The 9,982-nt window shown below is 48.6% G+C and overlaps 1 long non-coding RNA gene across 1 annotated transcript; it reads right to left on the reverse strand.

The window, feature by feature from the left end:
• Window positions 1-4,168: 4,168 nt before the first annotated feature.
• Window positions 4,169-7,205, reverse strand: LOC138831270 (uncharacterized). Its single transcript, XR_011373195.1, has 3 exons — window positions 7,126-7,205; window positions 6,005-6,098; window positions 4,169-4,685 (listed from the first exon to the last, which is right to left on the reverse strand). It is a non-coding gene; the product is annotated as an uncharacterized lncRNA (long non-coding RNA).
• Between the last annotated feature and the right edge of the window lie 2,777 nt (window positions 7,206-9,982).

Genomic DNA, 9,982 nt, shown 5'->3' on the forward strand with positions numbered 1-9,982 from the left:
TCAGGACAGTCTTGCACATCTGTACTGAGTTTCTCAGCAGCAGCTATGGCTGAAAGTGAACATGCTCCTCTATGTTGTTCTTTATGTACAGCACCTTTGCTCTGTGTGCTTCCTGTCAGAAACTCCTTGTTAAGCAAGACCCCTTTTCAAGTGCTGCTTCTAAGAAGCCTGCTCCAATCACCCTGGCAGAGTGGGGTCTTCTCTCCTCTGCAGGATGTTGGCCTTGTCACGCTCTCCCTTCCTGCTGGTGTGGGTTGAAAGCAGATGAAGGGGAAGGTCTGGCTTTTACCACCCAATTTCTGAAGGCTCTGATACACTACCCAGGGACTGGTTCTGTATCACACTCCGTGAGAGGGCACTCGAGGCCCAGGCAATCTGGGGGCAACAACATGGGTCCATTTCTTTGGTGGGCTTGAACTGAGGATCTGGGAGCTGCGTCTGTGAGTTTTTGAGCTCAAGGCTGGTGCTTTACCACGTGAGCCACAGCTACACTTCTGACTTTTTGGTGGTTCCATGGAGAGAAGAGTCTCACCAGCTTTCCAGCTTATGGCTGGCTGCAATCTTTGATCCTGAGATGTCTGCCTCCCAAGAAGCCAGGATGTCAGGTGTGAGCCTGAGCCAGTGCCACGGACCGGCTCTGTCGGGACGACGGAGGACACCTGGTGGAGGTAACTGGAACAGGTGGGGAGATGGCAAACAAACAACTCACACACAAGAGGAGTGAATGCTGAGTGTGATTTATTGCAGAGGATAACAAGCTTTTATAGCAAAAGTCTCCATGAGAAAGGGCAAAAAGTTACACAATCTTGTTGCAAGGCTTCGTTCTTGGGTGGTCACCAGCTGGTCGCCTGATCTTGTTTTTTGGATGACGAGTTATGACGATAGGCACTTGTTTTCGGCTTTATCTCTATTTTTAAGAAATACAATTGGTTTTGATGTTTATCACCTATTAACCATTAACCAGAGCATATGGGCAAAGTGCTGGACAGAAAGGCATGAACTCTAGTACTTTATTATTATTTTTGTTTAGTTTTGTACTTTATGTGTTTTAAATCTTTTCTAAGCAATTGTGCTTCTTTGCCATTCTTTAGAGGGTCCCCAATTTGTGGCCAAAAATCATGATATTCAGTATACTTAGTTAAATCTGGCCATATATCAAATTTAAGCTCATAGTGTCTTCTCTGTAACCCATTCACAAAATTTTTTACTCTTTTTCATAGAGGCCTTAACTGTCTCATAAGATCTTTCTTGTTTCTTTTTTTTTTTTTTAATAATAAGCACTAGAGCTAGCAAGTCTCTCAGCAAATAGAGAGTAATAGGAAGTTCTTTCTCCTAAGTAGTTTACCCAACGGTTGCCATCCTTATCATACACACCTGTAAAAGGCTATGGATCTGAGGGAAGTCTTTGGGGTCCTCTAGATAATGGAGGATTCCACCGTTTTCTTTTGATAAGTCATTGCCACCTTCCATCTACCAACCTTTTAGGAATCTTATTTAGCTTTTGGTCTAAATATCCCTCTACATCTTTCTTATCTACAGGATATCTATATGGGTCTATTGTATATGTTTCAGGATTAAAGGGAAGTCTCCAATAGCCCTGCACTCTTTTTGTTTTAGCCGTGCCGACAGCTTCTTGTAAATCTCTTACAAACAATTCCTTCTGCTGAAGTGACGTCATGAAACCCCCAATACTTTTATATTTACTTATGACTTGTCTAATAGCCTCCATAAGAGGGGCTTTTAGGGTAGCACTTAACTCTGGTGAGTTAGTCATATTCTTACGACACTCATCAGATGTTGGAGTCATCAACACTTCCAAGAAAGAGCCCTGAATAAGGGAACGTTGAGCATGAGTAAGTAGAACAAACAGCAGGAACAGTAAAAGATTAATAGGCACTCCTATACAGCGAAGAAAAGAAAAACAGGAACAGAAACACATCTTTCCCAGGGGCTTGCCAGCCTTTCCAGGAGGTAGGCCTCTTTGAAGCCCCATTCTCTGAGGTAGACTTCGGTGAAGTCCATTCTCAGAGGTAGGCTTCTGTGAAGCCCCATTCTCAGGTCTGAAAGTAGGTGTTCCATGCTAAGCAGACTCCGCCGGAGTAGGCGTGGCAGTGACGGGCACCAAAGCCTTTCTTTTGAGCTTCTTTTTATCTCATGTCAAGTAGCGAGCCCTAGTTAAAATAGTCATTTACAGGGGATCAAGTTCCTCTCCTAGGTCAGTTAATCCAAGGAGATGAAGTGTCTTTGGAAAAGCTAGTCTGAATTGGCCTGGGTGAGTATGTGTGTGTGTGTGTGTGTGTGTGTGTGTGTGTGTGTGTGTGTGTGTGTAAGTTTTGGGGATACCTACTCTATCTCTCTGGTTCCTTATCCTCCCTGTGGTGAGTACAACCAGGCTCCCCACCCCAAGGAAGGCGGGCAGGGGAGGGTACACAAGGTCACATTGAGTGGAATGATCTGAATTCTATCCTTCAACTGAAGCCTGGAAAGATAATGGAGAGAAGGAGAAGTTTAGAGGAACATCAAGAGAAGCCCATTATCTTTGGATACAAGTACCAGAGAGAAGACTGAATCCATCCTTTTTGGTAGTAAGGTAACAGACGCCCATTCTTCATTTATTTCATTATTTTTTGTGAGTCCTAGGGCTTGGATTCAGGGCCTGATTGTCATCCCTGAGCTTCTTTTACTCAAGGATGAGGCTCTACCACTTGAGCCACAGCACCACATCTGGATTTGTGTGTGTTGTGGGGTGGTTGTTGCTTTATGGGAGATAAGAATCTCACAGACGCTCCTGTCCTGGCTGGCTTTGAGTCACGTCCATCAGACCTCAGCCTCCCCAATAGCCAGGATGATGTGCAGGAACCACCGACACCTGACCACCACCATCCACTTATAATCCCCTAGGGCAAGTGCTGGACCACCTGCACTGCACCCCCTTGTGAGTGGGAAGCAGACATGGGTGGGTTTGATACTTCAACAGCCTACATACATTTGAGCATTGTTCCAGGTCAGTCTGATGGCGGCTTCCTCGTCATACACAGCAATGACTTGGCTCTGTCACAAGAACAAATGTCCCCCAGGAGGTGGCAGTTCTGGGGTCTTTCCTCTTCACACTGCCCCCACTCCTCGAAATGACACCCCAGCAAAGCGATATAGACATAGAGTGAATTCATTTTCTTATAACCAGGGTCTGGCCAGAAAGGTAACAGTGAGGAATCCCGATGCAGACCAGCCTGAGCATATATTGAGACTCTATCTCAGAAATGCCCAAGACAGAAAGTCTTGGCTCGCATGTTAGAAGACCTGACTAGCAAGTCTAAAGCCTTGAATTCAAACCCTAATATACCAAAAAGAATCAGAAGCCCTGGTGCCAGAGGCTCATGCCAATAATCCTAGCTACTCAGGAGGCTAAGATCTGAAGATCACAGCTCAACATTTAAAATAGGGTTGGCCTCACCCATCAGACATCATGATAAGACCCAAAGTCTGAACCATGAAAGTGTGCTCCATATTAACAGGGCTCTCATCCTTACTAAGTGCTGGCCATGCTCTTTGTCCCCCTGGGGAGCCACCCCCTGTGGGCTCCACCCCCAGGTCCTCCTAAGCTCCTTCTGCCACCAACCAGGCCCAAGGAAGTAGACAGCTCCAGGACATACAAATCCCTTGGTCTTATAATTTAGCAGTGCTGAATCCCCATCAAGCATCTCACCCTTTCAGGTCCCCAGACCTCAGCCACAAAGTCCATGTACCCACCACAGAAAGCACGCAGAAGTTACCAAAGGGTCCACTGCTCCTTGTTACAGCCCACTTCCACACTCACATACACACACACACACACACACATACACACACACAACCTGCAGGGGTGGTTCATGTTTGTCTTCCATGCTACTCAGGAGGCTGATGTTTGAAGATCACAGTTCAAAGCCAGCCCATTCTGGAAAGACTGTGAGGCTCTTATCTACAGTGAACCACCAAAAATCTAGAGGTGGAGCTATGGCTCAAGTGTCAGAGCAAAAGCTTTGATCACAGAAGCTCAGGAACAGCACCTAGACCCTGAGTTCAAGGCCCAGATCCTCTAACTCCAAACACACACACACAGACATAGACACAGACACAGAAATACACACACATGCACACACACACACACACACACACACACACACACACACGGACAGCCCAAGGCTTTGGCAGTCCCTGAGTACAGACCCATGAACTGTCTCAATTAGGATCACATCCTACCCTCAAGAAGGTGGCACTACCGACATCAGACCTACTATAGAAAAACCAGTAAGCCTCTCACATATCTGGAATGTATCATAGTCCAACATGGCAGTTCTTAATGTACATACTGCTATGTGGAAAACTTAGCCCCCTCTTTTTTTGTAGTTGGTCATGGGGTTTGAACTCTGCACCAGGGTGCTGTCCCTCAGCCCTTCAGCTGAAGGTGAGCAATATCCCACTTGAGCCACAGCACCAAATCCTGTTCTCTGGTGGTCCATTGGACATCAAGTTTCACAGACTTTTCTGCCCAAGCTGGCTTGGAACCATGGTCTTCACATTTCAGCCTTCTGAGTAGCTAGGATGACAGTTGTGAGCCACCAGCGGCTTCCGGCTTCACCTCGTCAGGCCACAATCTTCTTTCAACCCTTCACTTCAGACTTTGTCACCCAGCATCCAAATCCGTCCTTCAATGGAGAGAATACAGACATAATAATCCCACCCCTGCATCCATTTGCCCACTCCCTGCCTGCCACAGTCCAAGTCCTCTTGAAGCTCTGGCTTCAAACTGGGGCAAACGGGGAGTTCTTAAAAATGTCTATACATTGAAGCCAGCAGATGGTCTCCCAAACAAAGCCTCTCCCACACACACACCTCCACCATTTTGCTTTCTTTCTTTTTTCAGTTGTGGGGCTTGAATTCTGGGCCTGGGTGCTGTCCTTGAGTTCTTCAGCTCAAGGCAAGCACTCTACTACTTGAGCCACAGCACCACTTCCAGTTTTCAAGTGGTCCGTTGGAGATAAGAATCTCAGGGTCTTTCCTGCCCATGATAGCTTTGAACCATGATGCTCAGATCTCAGCTTCTAAGTACCTAGGATGGCAGCCATGAGCTACTGGCACCTGGCCAAAGATAATTTTCCATCCTTTTCATCCTATCCCCTCAGGAGACTGATATCTGAAGACTACAGTTGGATTCCACCCATGGCACAAAGTCCATTAGAACTTTTTTTCTACAATTAAACACCCAAAAATGTTGGAAGTGAAGCTTTGGCTCAAATGGTAGAGGACTAGCTTTGATCATCAAAGACAAGGGATAAAACCCAGTCCTTAGTTTCAAGCTTTTTCTAGCAAAGACCCACCCAAAAAGGGAAGCAGGTTGGTACACGGGAGCTCAAAGTTCACACATAATACTCAGGACTCCCAGAACAGACCCCATCCGGCTCTGATTCTCTAGATTCTATGTCCTACATCATGGCAGTCTTAGATGGGACTGACCATGCACCAACTTAGGATGTTGAAGTACAATCTCATACTGAGGATCCCCTGACCTTATCAAAGACTCAGGATCTCTCATTCTCCTGCATTGACACTGGGCAGCAAGGTGAGTTGCAGTTATCCAACCACAGGATGCGAATATGAAAGGATTTCTCTGCCAGGGACTCCAACTGGAGGGGCTCTAGGTCCCTCTCTCTCTGGAAGAAAAGTGCTGGTCCATCCCAGGAATGTTCCTAGGTTGTAAGTATCCTCAAAGAAACAACCCTGCTCAGAGCCCAGTGCCTCTTGTTTTCCCACCAGCCTCTATCCAAGCCTGCCCCACCTTCAGTCAGCCCTTTCTGAATCCCAGATCTGCCATGTAGACTAAAGGTTGAGCCAGCAAAGAGACCCACCTCTGCCTCTGAGAATGGCAGTCACGTGGTCCTAGTGCCCTCTACAGGAAGTCTCGAAGTAACTCAGGTCTCCACTCCTTCCTCATTCCCTGACTGTCCTGTGCCAGTGGCCCACTTACCTCTGTCTATGTTGGCGGAATAAACACCGGGAGTGTCATCTTCTGATTGAGCCAACGAAAGTCCCGGTCCCCAAGGATGTACTGCACAGGCATCCTGCAGTGGACAACAGCCAGGCAGTCAATGGTGAACCCAAGGTTCCAGGACTCTTAATAGAAGTGTGGCTGGGTCAAAGACTCTATAACTGGTGGTCTGTAGTGTCAGGAAAGGTCATGGCTCCAATGTCCTGAAACACCTGACCTTGGATCTTCCTACCTCTTCCCTCATCCCAACACCTCCCTAGCCCTTAGACAATTTCTTATTATCTGTCCAGGAAATAAACTTGCTGGGGCCGGGATAATTGAAACCTGGTGACCCCCCCCTGAGCCCTAGGTCCTTCCTGAGGCTGCTTCCCCCTGCAGTTGGTGACCACACAGCTCCTGGATGTCATGAAGTTGCTGAAGGGTCAGTGGCTTAATCCTACATACTGGCTTTAGGCTCTGAAATGTTACCCACAGAGATTGTGAGTGGTTGGCTTTCTTGATCCAGGGACTCCAAACCAAGGCTCGCATGCTCCCTTCTTCCTTCCTTTCCTCTTTTTTTCCCTTCATCCTTCCTTCCTCTCTCTCTGTTTCCTTCCTTTGTCTCACTCCTGGCCTTGAATTCAGAGCCCGGGTGCTGTCCTTGAGCCTTTTTACTCAAGGTGACCAGTCTACAGCTTGAGGTACACATCCATTTCTGGCATTTTCTTTTTGGTTGTTAGTTGGAGATAAGAGTCTTATAGTCTTTCCTGTCTGGGCCTTAAGCCTTGATCCTCCCATCTCAGCCTCCTAAGTAGCTAGGATGACAGGCATGAATCCCCAGCATCCAGTTCAAACCAAGGTTTCTTCATGTGCTGTGGAACCAGCACCAGAACCTTTCATCATCTATGACCCCCACTCCCTTACCTCCTTGAGCATGGCACATACTGTAACTCTTTGTTGGATTACTAAATGAGCATCTGTCTATGACAATATTATAGAAAAGTCCCATTCAATTCATGTAAGTATCCTGGGGCAGGGCGGGGGGAGGCAAAGCCTGATGTAGCTCTCCCACAGTTCTCCCTCGTCCCTCTTCCCACCCTCCTGATGCCACCACACTTAACTGTTTTGGCTCCCAGGATGTGAGCCACGATGTGCTCGTTGGATTCTGGGGCCACTGGGATGCCTATCTTCTCAAAGATCTCTGACCAGTGGCGGACCAACTCTGTGGCACTCCATGCCTCCTCAGGTGTGAATGAGGTTGCCGTGAGCTGAACCCCTGGCTCAAGTGGCCTCCTTTCCTCTCCGTGGGGCCAGACAGGATGGTCCACTATATCTGGCCCCAAGTTTCATGTTACAGAGAAAGGATTCTCGAGGCATCCCGGATCTCTAAATCTCCCACAGTCCATTGCAGGTGCTGAAAATCATCTCTGCTCACAGCTGGCAGGCTGGGGATGGTGAGGTCACTCTCTGCTCCCCATGACATCCTTGACTGTGGTGGTCACCCTAGAGAGAGCTGTAGAAGAATCAGCACCTGCCAGAGAAAGGCAGTCAAGGCACGACATTCATAGCAGGAGACCATCTGGCTTGGGAACTCTGTGTGTGCCACTTTGAACTTCACTGTCTGACCGCTGAATTGGTTCATGTAATTTGACCCATGAACCCAGGCATTAGTGGAAATTGCCAGCTTCAAGAAAAAAAAAACCTGGAAAAGGTGGCATATCACTTGTCCCAATCAAATTTAAAGGGTTCCAAAATCAGTGGTCCCCTTTTCCTTCCAGACAGCCTACAGCAGGTTATAGAAACTGGCAATCAGAGAGCTCTAGCTAACTGCCACGGTATGATACCGAACAGGCTCCAGGAGGGGAAACTTGCCTACCACTGTCCAGCTGGAAACGGCCCAGGTGGGACACAAATTGGAGACTGCAGGACTCTAGGGAGGACTACACATGGATGCACTGCCCCAGGAGGGAATCCACGCCACCAGAGGGGGCCCAGAGCCCTCTGCCCAGATGCCTATAGACACCGTCAATGTCGTGGGTAAGGTTCTCCTCTCATCCTTGGTTGTGGTGAACCATCTGCCTTGTTACACCGTTCACCACTCCCCAGACACTCCTAGCTTCACAGCCCTTGCCCTACTCCCACCCATCTCATTCCTTAATTATGTTTGGCAGGCACATTCCCAACCCTTGAATTAGCTCCAACTATACACATGAGAGCAGAGTGTCTGGCTGGAAGAGTGTGGCTGTGGTCACACTGGTCTCACGAGACTTCTGGCTGAAGACAGGACAGGTGTCCACTCTGTTCTGTGGTTCACACAGGCCTCCTAGGGAGTCCATGCAGGTCCAGCAGCTACTGTGGCTGCAAGAAAGTGGAAGAGGGAGGTGGAAAGAGGTGGAAAGGAACATATACTGAAACCTTCCCCAAAGGAGCCATGAAATGGTGAAGGAGAAAACAAAAATTGTGGCTGAGCTCATACTGGGCATTATGAAAAAAGAACAACAAATACACACATACACACAAATAAACTGCTTTTGCTCTTTTTAGACATGATGACTTAAATATACTTTCATTTTTCTCATCTCCTAATCTCCCAACACACACAAACACACACACGCACACAAACACACACACACACACATACACACACACACACACACACACACACACACACACACACACACACACACATCTAAACCGGTCACAAAAGACTCACCATGCAGCACCTGCAATTTGCCAACTGATCACTGATCTGAGCACAGTCAGGCTGTACGAGGAGAAAGATGATCGATATCTCCCTCCCTCCCTCCTTCCCTCCCTCTCTCTCTCTCTCTCTCTCTCTCTCATACACACACACACACACACACACACACAGAGAGAGAGAGAGAGAGAGAGAGAGAGAGAGAGAGAGAGAGAGAGAGAGAGAGAGAGAGAGAGAGAGAGAGAGAGAGAGAGAGAGAGAGAGATTCAGAGCAGTGCCTCTCCTGAGTATTTTAGTTCCTCATCTGGGCAATGTACAAGCTCGAGCATGGCAGTTCCCTTGTCAGAACCAGGGGCTCCCACCCAAGGGGATCACTGCTCTAATAATGCAGAACCACCCTGCCTCTGGCTTTACCAAGGGCCAGACCCTTCCACTGGGAACAACCAGCCTTGACTCCCCATTCACCAAAACCCTAGGCCCGGACACTAGGTGAAGGAATCCCGAGACAAGTGACTCCTCAGAGCCCGGACAAAAACAAATCAGGCAGTTCTGGTGCCTCCAGAGAGGTGTCTGACTTGGGGTGGGAGCGTTGTTAGGGAATTTGATGGGGTCTTAAAGGCTACATACATGGATGGATTGCCTACTTCCAGCCTAGATGCTTCTGGGCTAACTGGCGGATTCTTGGGGAGGACTAGGAGACCAGAAGGACCAGGAATACCAGCAGAAGCTCTCAATGCTGGGAAATGTGATCACCTTGTGAGTACTGGGGGGGGCAGGATAGGTGTGTGTGTATCAGAGGGGGTGTGTTCCTCCCAGATAGTCACCCTCTGAACCCCTGTGCCCTCACCTCCCTAATGGGTTCTTCTGGGACCCTCCTCAGGTGAAAGGGTGACCTAGCACAGAAGACAAGGGCTCACACAGCAAGGGGGGCCTATCCCCTGCATCCAACACCCCCCACCCCCAGCAAAAAGGAAAAGACCCGAGAAGGCAGGTGTGGAGGTGCTCCTCCCCACATCTGACTAAAGCCACTAGGTTCCCACCAGGGAGAGGAAGGGTGCAGATGTGGCTTCCACTGCTCTAGGCCAGGGTTTCTGTGGTGCTCTCTCCTCACCAATCCCTGTATCTGCCCTTTTCCTGGCACACTGGCTGCTAGGAATTGGGGTGGGATCCTTGGGTGACACCCACCCCCCTCTCCTGGGGCACATTTGTGGCAGAGCCAGGGTGGACTGTGGGGTGCAGAGGAGGTGCAGGCAGGATGGGAGAGAGTAGGCTGGAGGCGG

This window comes from Dipodomys merriami, unplaced genomic scaffold, assembly GCF_024711535.1.
Source record: "Dipodomys merriami isolate MVZ:Mamm:240054 unplaced genomic scaffold, mDipMer1.0.p SCAF_190, whole genome shotgun sequence".
NCBI lineage: Eukaryota > Metazoa > Chordata > Mammalia > Rodentia > Heteromyidae > Dipodomys > Dipodomys merriami.